General features: G+C 44.7%; 1 long non-coding RNA gene across 1 annotated transcript; it reads right to left on the bottom strand.

Annotated features, from left to right (window-relative positions):
• Positions 1–1422: 1422 nt before the first annotated feature.
• Positions 1423–3172, bottom strand: LOC120236104. The gene is made up of 3 exons (XR_005529572.1): positions 3066–3172; positions 2222–2460; positions 1423–1752 (listed from the first exon to the last, which is right to left on the bottom strand). It is a non-coding gene; the product is annotated as an uncharacterized LOC120236104 (long non-coding RNA).
• Between the last annotated feature and the right edge of the window lie 11134 nt (positions 3173–14306).

Raw genomic sequence — 14306 nt, 5'->3', positions numbered from 1 at the left:
ATGGCCCTCATTGAGCATTGTGTCCATGGCTAGCGCCCAGCACAGGGCCGCTCAGCCTGGGTAAGTTTCCTCTCTTGGCTCCTTAGCAAAATATTTACACAGTGCCTTTCTAGTAAGATGGTGCCTAGGATCCAGCAGGCAGAGAGAGCTGGAGAAAAGCACCCCCCGGTGACCCTGCTCCCAGTTCCCACACCCCACGTGTGAACCTGGGCTGCTCATTGCTCTCCGGGGCTCGTTCATAAAATAAAGCACTGAGCTAGAAGGTGCTTGATGCTCTGTCCAGCTCCAAAGTCACTGGCATTTTCCCTAATTGAAGAATGAGGTCCATTTTCTTATCATGTGGGGGTAGAATCTGGTTGGTCTTTTTCTCGGGGAGGCATGTGTATGGCTTGGCGGGGGCTGAAGATAAGAACTTGAAACCCCACATACTTGGATCCTACCTACCACACCACTGACATCAGAAAAGATACTATCTCTCTCTCTGCGTGTCTTTCAGTGGGAAGGAGGTCACCCCAGAAGGTGCTGTATTTTAAGAGGTATCTGGATCAGCCTTAGGGCACATGCACCCATGTTATCAGAAGAACATTTGAGGAAACTAGGGAAGAGAAGATTGTCCTCAACCATCCCAGGGATTGTCCTGGAGACGAGGGGTCAGAGGTGTGTCCTCAAGACGGAATCAAACCAGTGAGTTAAAATCACATGGCTCATTCTCAGGAAGTCATGGCAAACAATGGGCCTCATAGCTATTCTCACCCAAAACACACACACCCTTTGACCCGTGGCCTCATTTCTGGGAACCTGGCCTATAGAACAATCGCGTCCATCTGTAAAGGTATGCATGCAAAGGATGTTTAACGCAAAATTCCAGTGGCAAAAAAATTAGGAAAAGTATATGAAAACGGAGCAGTAGAGAAAGTTTGGAGGTGTTGTATCCAAACCGTGGCCCATTATTCAGCTATTAAAAAGAACGAGACAGACCCTGAATCTGTTTAGGAAAGCATTAAAGGGCAATGATTAGGAACCCAGGGTCTAGAGACAGATTGCCAGTGTTCAAATCTGGATCCCACTACTTACAAACTGCTACATGACCTCTCTGACCATCAGTCTCCTCTTTGGCAAAGTAGGGATTATAATAGTGCCTGCCCTATAGGCTTGATGCACGTGAGGTGCTTATGACTGTGCCTGGTCTAAACCAATCGCTCAAATAAATGTCAGCCTGTGGCCTAGAAAGATTGTTCAGGAGAAATGCTAGATGCAGAGAAATGTGCATAGGGTGATGCCATTTTTATAAAAACAAAAAAATCATCCCCCAACCTTTTGCAAAAAAAAAAGAAAAGAAAAGAAAGAAAAGAAGACAAAGAAAGAAAGAAAAGAAATATATATATACATATATATATGTATGTATATATGCCAAGACTTGTCTTTTGCAGGCGAAGAACGAAGATATTGGTTGATGGCTTGGTTTTACAGAAACACTCGTGCCCAGATGGGGCGCTCATCAGTGGAGCCCTTGCAAATCCAGCTCAAGTTCTCCAATCGTCTTCTCAGATCACTTCTGTTTGTGTGAGCCACACCAGTGATGCCATGGCCAGGTTTGGGATGCACCCTCTGTCTTGGTCGGCCACAGTCATGCTGATTCACCCCTTAAGTGCCACCGGCTTTAGAAGTGGAGAGAGAGGTGAAAAGCTGAGATGACCCCCAGCTAGGGTATCCATGGAAATGAGAGCCACTTCTTGGTTAAAGTCATTTGAGCTGCAGCACAGAGGATTATATTAGCAGGGGTGTGTGGGGGGGAACCACGCTTGTTAAGGGACACTATTTATTTATATATTTAACAAATATATTTAGGTTTAAAACAAATATTTCAACCAAATAGTAACAACAAAATAGACAATAATATAACAAAGAGCAGAAAATTCACCACCCCACTTGAAACATGCTTCAGCAAAATACAGTTGGAAGTCACTGCACAATCTGAGGTCCCTCCCTCCCGCCCTCCCAGAAGTGATCATCATCCTGAACTTGGCAGTGACATCCCACCAGTGTTTTCTGAGCACCTGCTATGTGCCAGGCAGAGTGCTGGGTGCTGGGTTTACCCTGGTGAACAAAATAGACATGGTTTCCACCCTTACGGGCTTGCTGTGGAGTGGAGTGAGACCCCATCCGTGTATTAGCCAGCCCCCTTCAGTGAATTCCAGTCTTCGGTTATATAAATGCTTACCCATCCATCTGGCGCCGTGGTAAAGGGGCGGCTGGGACAGGTCCTGACACTGTCGCTGGCCTTGTGATTTGGGACAAAGGCCTTCTGCTCCCTAAGCCCCAGTGTCTTCATCTGTCACATGTGGGCTTTAAGCCGGGGCCAGTGCATGGCCCGTCTCCATCACTCCATCAGGTGGAGGGGATGAGGGGAAGCTTTGCTGTCCATAAAGGGAGATGTACTCCAGTGCTTCGTGAGCTCCACTAGTGGGACACAAACTGTTAGTAGAACATGAGGTGATATTTACAGGAACGTGGGTGAAATTCTCTATGTTAATAGTAATTTCTTTAATTCAATAAAGTCCTAGAGTTCGACCTATGATCCCTATTGCTTTGGTGGAGGCTGTGTTTTAATGAGGCAAGTTCAAGTCCATGTAAATGAAAATATTACATAGATAACAGAACAGATGGTATGTGTTTCTGGCAAAACTTGGGATGATGGTCACCCGGTGGCACAGTGTTTCCCAAACAAAAGCTAATGATGTAAATAAAGGGCAAGGCCCACCCAGTGTCTTAGATTGCAGCAGACCCAGCCCAGTGCTGGCACATGGGAGCTTAGGTAGTACTAGAGGAATGACCTCATGGATGGCTCCCTGTTGAAAACAGCATGAGACAAATTCCCTTCATGCCTTAGCGCCAAGAAGAGCTGTGTTTTTTTTCTGAGCAACTGGAGTGTTTATCATCAGGACACTGAGCTGTCCATGTTGTTCTTTCCTTTCAGGGCCCTGAATCTGGGCCACCATGTGGGGTCTCCTCCCTTTCTTTTTTTTTTTTTTTTGGCAGTACTGGGGGGCCTCTCCCCTCCTTACCCATGTTCTTCTATCCTCTCTGGACTAAGCCTTGTGTCTTCTATTTCCCCTGGATTGATCTGTCATTTTTAATTCATGCTCCTATTTTGTTTTCATAAACCGTACCAGATCCCCTGTGGAATAAAGTAAGTTAAAATTGCAAACAAACCAAAAAGCAAAAAGAGAATTAACTATCAATTAATTAATCAATTCACGGACAAACTGCCTAAGACCAAAGCGTTCTTGGCTCCGCTCAGCCCGTTGGGGTTTCCTGCCAGGAGCCACTTCCCCGCTGAAAGAGAAGGTGGTGGAGCAGTTGAGCCAGCCACGCCGTGGGGACCCACACCTTTGGCTGAGCTTTGAGACCATCTTAGAAACGGGGCTCTCCAAGAAGAGTCAGAATAGCAGGTCCAGGACTGGTGGCCTTAACCCACCTCTCTCCCTACCAGAGAAGGTGATTTGCAAGTAGCTGCTCCCTTGGGCTCTCCTGAGGACACCAGAGGGGTCCCACCCCACAGGGAACATTCCAAGTATGATCCCATGCCTGACTGGTTCCTAACCACTGGTTCTGTTGCTGGCCTCAGGCTGTCCGTGCTGTGACTGCCATTCAGCTCCCAGACCTCTGCTGCCAGATCACATGCTGTCCTGATGGTTCCTGGTGGCCGGCCCCAACCAGTGTGTCACACAGGCATTATGGCCTCAGCGCCCCTGGGGCCCAAGATGCTATGAGAAACACCTTGAAATACTGACTTTTTTTTTTTTTTTNCCTATGTTTGTCACTGATCACATTGCCTCTTGTGTACTGTTTTGAATAATTTATTGTCAAGTTGGTTTCCATATAACACCCAGTGCTCATCCCCACAAGTGCCCTCCTCCATGCCCATCACCCCCCTCCCGCTCCCCCCACCCCATCTGCCCTCAGTTTGTTCTCAGCATTCAAGAGTCTCTCATGGTTTGCCTCCCTCCCTCTCCCCAACTATTTTTCCCCTTCTTCTCCCCCATGGTCCTTCATTAGGTTCCTCCTAATCCTCCTATATGTGCAAACATATGACATTTGTCCTTCTCTGCCTGACTTATTTCGCTCAGCATAACACCCTCAAGGTCCATCCATGTTGCTACACATGGCCAGATTTCATTCTTTCTCATTGCCATGTAGTATTCCATGGTATAGATAAACCACATCGTCTTGATCCATTCGTCCGTTGATGGACACTTAGGCTCTTTCCATGTTTTAGCTATTGTTGAGAGTGCTGCGGTGAACATTGGGGTACATGTGCTCCTATGCCTCAGCATTTCTGTATCCCTTGGGTAAATTCCTAGCAGTGCTATTGCTGGGTCAAAGGAGAGTTCTATTGTTAAGTTTTTTGAAGAATCTCCACACTGTTTTCCAGAGGGGCTGCACCACTTTACATTCCCACCCATAATGTAGGAGGGTGCCTGTTTCTCCACATCCTCGCCAGCATCTAGGGTCCTCAGATTTGCTCATTTTAGCCAATCTGACTAGCGTGAGGTGGTATCTCAGACATTTTTAAAGCAAACGACTGAAAACATTATGCTAAGTGAAAGAAGCCAGACACAAAAGATCACAGATTGTATGATTCCATTTATATAAAATGTCCAGGAGAGGCAAATTCATAGAGACAGGAGGTAGATAAATTAATGGTTGCCAGAGACGGGGAGGGGGGAGGGGAATGTGGAGTGACTGCTAAAAGGGACGGGGGTTCTTTCTGGAGTGATGAAAAAGTTCTGGAATTAGATAGCGATGATGGTTGCACAATCTTATGAATATACTAAAAACCACTTCATTGTACATTTAAGAGAGTGAAATGTATGGTATGTGAATTATACTAGATGCCACGTAATGTAGCAGGTTACAGAAGTTGTGTTTAGGAGAAGGACACTCAACATTTAGAAAATTTTATTCATTGGGGTGCCTCAGTGGCTCAGTTAAGCATCTGACCTTTGATTTTGGCTCAGATCATGATCTCACAGTTCATGGGTTCAGGCCCTGTGTTAGGCTACCCACTGACAGCATGGAGTCTACTTGGCATTCTCTCTCTTCCTCTCTCTCTCTCTGCCTTCCCCTCCTCACGCTCTCTCTGTCTCTCTCTTTCAAAATGAATAAACATTTTTTAAAAAAAAGAAAATTCTATTCATTAACAGACTGATAATACTAGTTTCAGAGATTAATATATGTGCTGCCGAAGCGAGCACCTAGTTTCAGAGATTAAAATACTCCTTTTTTCCAGAAAAGAATTAAGGTCACTTCTGTAAACTACTCATTAACTAAGGTTTTCCACAATTATAACTTCATTCATTCATCCATCCATCTGCAACCACCTGTAGGTGCCTACAGGGAGGACACAGTGAACATAAAGGTAATTAGAACATGGCCTCTGCTTCTAAAATCTGTAGGTAAAGATATAACAAGTGAGCTATTAGCTCAGTGAGGGGACGCAGTATAAACTGGCTCGCGCCCAGCCCTGTGCATATAGTAAGCAATCTAGAATGTGCCACTGTTGCTGCCATTGCGAGGGGAGCTAGATATGCCCGGGGCAGGAGGGCAGGGGTGTGATCCTGTCTGGGAAAGAGAAATCACTGGCTTGGGCCTGACATATTGGGAAACCCGTTTGTAGAGGATTGTAGCGTGTGTTAGAGGATTTGGAAGTTCCAGGAAGGGAGCAGGAAGTCCCTGCAGGTGAGTGAGCAGGGCTGGCACTTTGGAGACATGACTCAGCACCCAGCAGTCCTGGCTACCCTCTAGCACTCCCTCCCCGGGCCACCTCCTGGCTCCCTCTTCTAGATGCCCTAGAGCCCGCAGAGGCATGTCCTGCTGCATTTAACCCTGCTGGACTGGTGCTGGCCCACAGTAGGCCAAAGGCTACCCCATTTCTGCAGGATACACAAGAAATGCCATTGGGTCTTCTGAGGTTCTGAGCAAAGGAAAAGGCACCAGAGTCTCAAGGTCCCACCTCTGCCCACCTTCTCAGGATCAAAGGTGAAGGGTGGAGGCTGGGGCTGGCATTGTTAGGCTCTGGAAGGAGATACTTCAGAGGATAATTCTAGGCCCTGGTGAATTCATTGTTCATGTCAGTAAACCCTTCCTGGTTCTTGAGTTCAGGATACCATATTTGTCAGGGAGAATGGAGGCCAGGAGACAGAAAATTTGGGGAATCCTTGGGGTGCCTGGGTGGCTTAGTCGGTTAAGCGTCCGACTTTCGCTTGGGTCATGATCTCACGGTTCGTGGGTTCGAGCCCCGCGTCGGGCTCTGTGCTGACTGCCAGTTCAGAGCCTGGAGCCTGTTTCAGTCTGTGACTCCCTCTCTCTCTGACCCTCCCCTGCTCACGCTGTCTCTCTCTCTCTCTCCTAAAAATAAAAATAAATAAAACATTAAAAAAAAAAAAGAAAAGAAAATTTGGGGAATCCTGTGGGCACAAGTGGGAGGGAGTGGGAAGGAGGAGGTTGGGAAGCTGGAGAGGTGTGGGGCATGGGGCATGAACATCACAAGCATGTGGGAGGGTGAGATGAGGTCAGGTCCTGGGGAATAAACCTGGAATGGCAAGAAGTGGGAATCTGTCCCCACACAGGCCTTGCTGGAGGGCTGGATGTGGGCTAGCATGAGGCTTTCTGGGGTGGGCAGGCCACGGGGTAGCTGACAGACCCAGATAAGGAGCAGCGGACTCCAGAGCACCAGGGTAGGTAAGGTCCCCCAGAACCCAGCTGACAGCAATACCCTCTTTTTCAAATATGGGAATGGACAACACAGATCAGGGATGACTGTCCAGGAAGCACAGTGAGGTAGGTAGGGACAGAGCCAAGTAGCTAGATCCCCAGGCCTGAGTCCATCCCCTTCACCTTGAGCGAAATCCAAGTTTTTCCGTGTTTCCTTGATTAAATGCTGCCAGTGCCACAGGGGGAGGTGGTTAGGAGCACACCCACGGGTGCCACCTGCCAGCCTTGACTCCCAGCCCAACCCTTTATTGCATGTGTGCCCCTGGGCAAGTCATCTGACCTTCTGGGCCTGACTTGCCTCATCTGTAAAATGCACTTAAAGACATTACCTACCTCATGGGGTTACTGTGGGGGTTCAATGCACTTCAAGTTCTTAGGTCTGGTAATGTCAGCCCCCCTTGTAATGATCCCAATTGGTTCTCAGTTTGTCTTCTTGTCACAAGATGTGATTCATCTTTTTTTTTTTTTTTAAGTTGATTTATTTTGAGAGAGAGAGAGGTCTGGGGAAGGGCAGAGAGAGAGGGAGAGAGAATCCCAAGCAGGTGCCATGCTGTCAGTGCAGAGTCCAACATGGGCTCAAACCCACGAATTGTGAGATCATGCCCTGTGCTGAAATCATGAGTCAATGGCTCAAGGATGCCCCACAGTGATTCATCTTTCTTAAGTCTCCAGTCCCTTTGTCAATATATAGCTTATCTTTTCTTCTGGCTGTGTTCCTCTTTCCTGAATTAAAGGCTTTTGGTCCTGGTTTGTTCTGTAAGGAGGAACTGGTGGTGTGCTGTCCCCCATTCATTTTAGCATTTGTCTGTTCCTTCACTCATTTATTTGTTCACAATGCACTGGGTGACAGAGACCTGTACCTGGAGATCTGGGAAATGCAGAGTGGTATTTTCCCCTCCTGCCATCCTCAGCTCATGCCTTCCACCAGGGTAGAATTTCAAAACCACCTGGTTTCAGTTCGGAACGAGAAAAGGATGTAAGGAGGTATGCATTGCAAGGAGCCTTTGTTTTGTTTTGTTTTGGTAAGTCAGCCTCAGAAAATTCTACTTGACACCATCTTCTTGCTTGATGAAGACATAGCTAGAGAGATTGGGGGAGCAGGTAACAAGCTAGAAAATGCAGAGAACTGCTCCTCTCGAGGTCACAAATAGTGCATTCCCCAAGTGTTTTTGGAGCTTAGCTGTCATCAACAAAGGAAGACCAAAGTGAGAATTCCTGACAAGACATTGGGGTCAGAATTCCATAGATATGGAATGACTCTGAACTCCTGGGTAGGGCCAAAGAGGCTGGACTGGTTGTAGGCTGACTCCCCGGGTCCTCCCCTACATTGAACTAGTACAGGCCCTTTGCTGAACTGAATTTCGGAGGGGCTCTATGAGCCTGGCTTTGGGGAACTATTTCTCTTGTTCCTCTCTGGCCTGTCTTACAGGGTCCCTTTCAAGGAGTTTGACCTGATTCCCTCTACACAGTGGGACTTCCCTAGGCCACCTGCTTTAGTCTTCTCCTGTTCTAAGTATTTCACCTTCCCTTGGACCAACATTAGTCATTAAACACCATTTATTTTTGTGTCTGCCACTGTGCTAGGTGCTAGGAATATAATGGTGCATGAGAGAGACTCCTTGATCTTAAAGAAGCCTGTCTCTTTGGAGGAGAAAGGCCTGTAAACAAAATACAACACAGTGTGAGACATACAGAGGTATTTGAATGTTAGAGGGACACGGAAGGCTTGCTGGTGGATTTTTATGTTTGAGGTGGTGTTACACTCAGGGCTCTACAAAGAAGTAGAAGTAGAAGGTTGTAAATACATATATTTGGGGGAGGGGGTGCGGGGGAGAGGGAGAGAGAGAAAGATTTATTTTAAGAAATTGGCTCACACAATTATGGAGGCTTGGAAAGTCCAAAATCTGCAGGGTGGGCCAGCGGGCTGCAGACCAAAGGGAGTCATAGTTTGAATCCAGAGGCCATCTGAGCAGAATTCCTTCTTGCTCAGGGGAGGTCAGTCTTTGTTCCATGCAGGCCTTCCACTCATTGGATGAGATTCACCCACATTCTGGAGAGTATCTGCTTTACTCAGAGCCTACTGTTTTTAATGTTAATCTCATCTACAAAATACCTACGCAGAAACATCTAGAATAATGTTTGACTAAATGTCTAGGTACCATGGCCCAGCCAGGTTGGCACCCAATATTAACCATCGCAGGTAGGTTTGAAGGACATGGAGGAGTTTGTTACAGGTCTAGGAGGGACAAGGCATTTTGGGCAGTGAAACAGTGTGTGTTCTGAGAAGTCAACAGCTCCTTGTGGTGAGCACACACAGGCTGAAAGGAGAAGGGGGGAGATGAGCCTGGAGATGGCAATCAGGAGTCCCTGAAGAGGCCTTCAGAGCTATGCCATGGAGCCTATACTATGTAGGGAGCCTACAGGACCTTAGGGAAAGGAACTATTGGGGACTAGAGAGCCTCTGGGCAGGCTCCAGGGGATGAGATAGAACCCCTTTCTCCCCGCTCTTAACACAAGTAGCTACGTGACTCTCGGATGGCAAGGTACAGAGCACTGGGTGGTCAGCTACCTCCAAAGGCTCTTCCCAGAACCTGAATGAGGATGAAAGCAGCATGCTAGGTGCTCATACAGTGGCTTGCAGGCCCCTTGGGCAGTCTGGTCACTGACTACTGCTGGGTGGACCACAGGCTTCCCGGACAAGCAGTATGAGCTGTTCCAGTCCTTCATTGAACTGGTTGGGTTTTGCTGCCTCGGTGTTGGGACCACTGAATGCACACTCCACAGGGGCGGACCCTGTGGGGTTCTAAGATGATGGCCCTCAGCTGGAAGTACCCATCTTCCCTCCTGATGTGTCAGTATCCTGAAAAGGGCATTGGCCTCTCTACCAATGAACCACAACGCGTGATTTCCTAACCACCAGCACATAGGTGTCTAGCTCTACGTCTCTTCTAGAATTGTCAGATGATAAAGCCAGTTTTGAAAGGGTGACATATTATTGGTAAACAAGATAGAATGTGGACACAAATGTTGCTAGATCCTAGGAAGATAGGAAACCCAGAAAGTTGCATAGACAGAGAAATCAGAGCAGAGACCCCAAAGACCTGAGTGGTTTTTTTTTTTATCCCAGAAAAGCAAGCTTTGTTCCAGCTGAGAGCCAACAAAACAAAGGGTAGGAATGGGCTGCCAGGGTTGCAGAGTCCATTGAAGAACTTTTCAGAAGAGCAAGTACAGCTCAACCCCTCTCACTTTCTACATGGGGAAGCAGGTGGCCAGTGGCAGGCCATCCCAATATTAGAAATACTGTCTAGGTACCATGTGTTTGCACATTTAGGAGGATTAGGAGAAACTTAACAGAGGACCATGGGGGAGAAGAAGGGGGAAAATAGTTGGGGAGAGGGAGGGAGGCAAACCATGAGAGATTCTTGAATACTGAGAACAAACTGAGGGCTGATGGGGGTAGGGGAGAGGGGAAGGGGGGTGATTGGCAAGGGGGAGGGCATTTGTTGGGATGAGTGCTGGGTGTTATATGGAAACCAACTTGACAATAAACTATTTAGGAAAAAATAAAAGAAAAGACATACTGTCTAAGGAAAGTGATGGTACCAGGGTCTGAAAGAAGCCCAGCTGAGGGAATCCAGACTCCCTGCCAACCTGGTGTGGAGGCGGGGAGCACATGGGTGGCACGGGCAGCCTGCCTTCAGTGAAGTCTACCACCACACCCACCACAGGAGTCCCCTGGCTGGCTTCCTCCCCATAGTCTTTACAGGGAGACTTGCCATCATAATCATCTGCCCTCTTACATAGAACCCCGCCCTCCCCCAACAGGATGGGCTCATGATTTAACTATTATATTCAAGGAGAAACCTGTCAGAAAAATAGACCAGAAACCACACAGGAAGCCCTATCCAGTTAATTGTTTCATCAATATCCTTTTCCTCTTCTTCGTAGTGATAAATATTTGATCAGGGCACATGGCCACCCAGTTATAGACTACATTTCCAAAGGCCTTCTAGCAGTGAGGGGTGGCAGTGTAGCTAGTGTGACCTGGAATAACGTGTACAATTCCCAGGCTTGCTATCCCTTTTCCCTTTCCTGGTGACCAGAATATAGACATGATGGTGGAAGTTGGAAGCTAAATGCTGTAGATGGCAGAATAGCAAGATCAAAGATACCCACACTGAGAAGCCACCCTATCAGCCCATGGCCACTTACACTCAGACGTACACAAGACAAATAAACCCCTGTCTTGTCTAAGCCACTCTTACAGCTGGATCCTTGTTGCAGGAACCAGAACCTGTATCCTAGCACTTATACTAAATTCACAAGGTAGTCCTGCATTCACAAATATGTATGGACAACCAGAATCACCAAACATTTGTGGGGAAAAAACGAATAGCAGAAAGGGGTGGCCTAAAATGGAAAAAAGAAAAAAGAAGAGCTCATTCCAAATGAAACAGATTTGTAAAAATAAGAGAACCCTAAAATAAATAATCATTAGTATCCATGGCAAGAATTGAGATTATTTCATGTAATAGTAAGGAACCAGTTGCTTTGAAGTGGAATAATCAAAGAAAAGGAAAAAATTATTGAAAATTTAAAATACAACCCCTGAAAAAAATTCAGTGGGTTAAATGAATGACACAGTCAGTATGGATGAAGACCAAGCTGATAGTCTAGAAGTTAAAACTAATATCCCAGAATGTAGAGCAAAACATCAAGGAGAAAAAATTTAGATCCATAGAAGGCAGATTTGGAGGTTCAGTAGCCATCAAATAGGAGATCTAGAAGTAGAGACTACATACAATGGCAGGGGGAGAGGGAGGGATAGAAATAGTCAGTGATATAACAAAAGAAATTCCCCAAATTGAAGAAACACCTAGAGATTGAATTCAAGATAGGAATTAATGAAAAGGAACATTTAGACCCATCTTGTTGAAATGTCAGAATATCAACAATGAAAAACAAAATGCTTCCAGCAAAAGAATCTTACATCAGCATTTCTCATCGGTAAAACAAGATGCCCAAGGACAGTGGAGCAGTGATTTTAAAACTGTAGAGGACATTGATTTTGAACTAAGAATTCTATCCTCTCAAACCTTGAAATCAAAATAAATATTTTTTATGTGTAAGAGTTCAGAAAGTTCATTACTCAGGCATCTATATTTTTCTGAAAAAAGTAAAAATGAAAAACTCCTGAGGTTATTTCTCTCAATCAAAAAAGGTAATGACATGGAATTCACAAAGAAGTGAGGGAAGCCATGAATACTTTATAGGAAGATGTATTGGTTCTTGACTTATGGTAGACTTTTCTTGTTATGAAGTTTCAGTCATGTGGAATTACATTTCTTTTTCTTGAGTCTATTCATACTAATTAGCTCCCCAGGGAGTGGTATCTTCACAATCACATTGTTGATTAGCTTCAATTTTTAAAACTCACCTGAGTCTATAGACTAGACTTAATTATAGAAAAAATGTGCTATGAAACATCGCAATGTAAGAGTAATAATATATAACTAACAAAAATTTGAAAGTAGACAGAGGAAAGGAGGTGGAAAGAAGAGAGTGGGTACACATTTCTTCATTGTTCATAACAGATAGTGGATAGATATTGTCTAAAGTTGACAAGGAAACAGCCATTTAAGGATATTATTTGAAGATGTTAAAGGAAACTGCCAGAACAACCAAAATGTAACTGTCAAAAATGGTGAGATGGTTGAAAGGAAGTTGGGGAGAAGATACATACAAAAAGTTACTCGGCTTTCATAGCAGAGAGTCAGCACCATAATTGAGTGAGGATGATTTCAAATTATGGGGCCTGGAAGACATTAGACTTTGGGGAGATTAATTACAGGAGAAATGGACTTCATGGCCACACTAGTACTGCATCTCATCAGTACTTGCACACAAACACACCTATTCTGTGACTCCAGGCATCACATGTGTCATGACTGTGGGAAGGCTCATTCATTCAACAAATGTTTATGGAGAACTCATTGAAATAAACATATTAGAAGCCTTATTTGATTCATGTCCTCAACGGCTTCCCCCATCACTGTGCTCTGAACACCTGACACTCTAACAGTGCTGGACTGCCCGCCTCCTCACACACTCAAGGTTTACCTTAGCACCATCCTGCCTTTGCCACACTGACCCACACCTTGACTTTTCTGGTTGATCAAATCCCTTTGTCTTTCAGAGCCCAGTGTACCTTCCCTAAAGCCTATCCTCATGAACCCTTTCTCCACCCCCAATCTGTACTAAGAACCTATTACCATCATGGCATCTACCACACCTTATTACCTGGTTTTGTTTGTGTCTCTTTCCTTATTGGCTTTGTACCTTTATGTGGAAAGTCCATGTCTTTTTTTAAATTGAGGCATAACATACATACAATTATGTACGCATACCTTAAATATACAGTGCAAAGAGTTCTTACATATATACACCTATGAACATATTCTTACATATATACACCTATATATGTAATCGTATCAATATTTGGAACATTTCTATCACCCCAGAAATCTCCTGCATTTCCTTTCCTAGTCAGTACCCACCTGCACCACCAGAGCTAAACTAACCACTATCCCAATTTCTAATACCATAAAATTAGTCTTGCCTATTCTTAAACTTCAATTAAGTGGAATTATATAGTATATAGTCTATTGTGTCTGAATTCCTTACTTATTATAACTTTGAGATCCATCTATATCTTTTCTGCAGCAGAACTTCATTCTTTTTTATCGCTATGTAATCATTCTTGTATGAATATACTGCAATCTACTCATCCATTCTATTCATTGTTGCCATTTAGGTTTCTTCTAGTTTCTTCCTATAATGGATAAATCTACTACGAACATTGTTATTTGTGTTTTATGACAGATAGATATATGTACTTATGTAGGATCTCTTCTTAGAAGTCTTAGGATTCTTCTTTGGAATTTTGGGGATGGTGGGGCAGGTGTGTGTTTGGCTTGGAAGAATTTGCCAATTGATTGTCCAGGTGGATGTGTCTATTTACTTTCCCACCAACAATGGACAAGAAGAGTTCCAGTTGCTTCACAACCTTGCCAACATTTCATACCCTTTTGTTTTTTTCGTGTTAGTCATTCTGGTGAGTGGGTGGTAGATTTAATTTCTATGTCCCTAATGAGTAATGGTGCTGACACCTTTTCATAGGCTCATTGACCATTTAGATAATCTGTTTGTTTAAATCTCTGTTCAATTCTTTGGCCATTTTTAAAAGTTGTGGTAAAATACATGTAACATAAAATTTACCATCTTAGCTGTTTTTGCAGTTCAATAGTGTTAAGTATTTTCACATTGTTGTGCAATGTGAATGAATCTCCAGAATTCTTTTCATCTTGCAAAACTGAAGCTCTGTATTCATTAAGCAACAATTTTTCAACCCCTCCCCTGCCCCTGTCAACCACCAGTCTTTCTGTCTTTATGAATTTGACTATTCTAGTATTTCATATAAGTGGAATCATATAGTATTTGTTTTTTTGTGTGACTGGCTTATTTCACTT

Source organism: Hyaena hyaena, unplaced genomic scaffold (genome assembly GCF_003009895.1).
Source record: "Hyaena hyaena isolate Hyena2069 unplaced genomic scaffold, ASM300989v1 scaffold_144, whole genome shotgun sequence".
Lineage (NCBI taxonomy): Eukaryota > Metazoa > Chordata > Mammalia > Carnivora > Hyaenidae > Hyaena > Hyaena hyaena.
The sequence above is the reverse complement of the archived record's forward strand: the minus strand, read 5'-3'. Positions and strand labels throughout refer to the sequence as shown.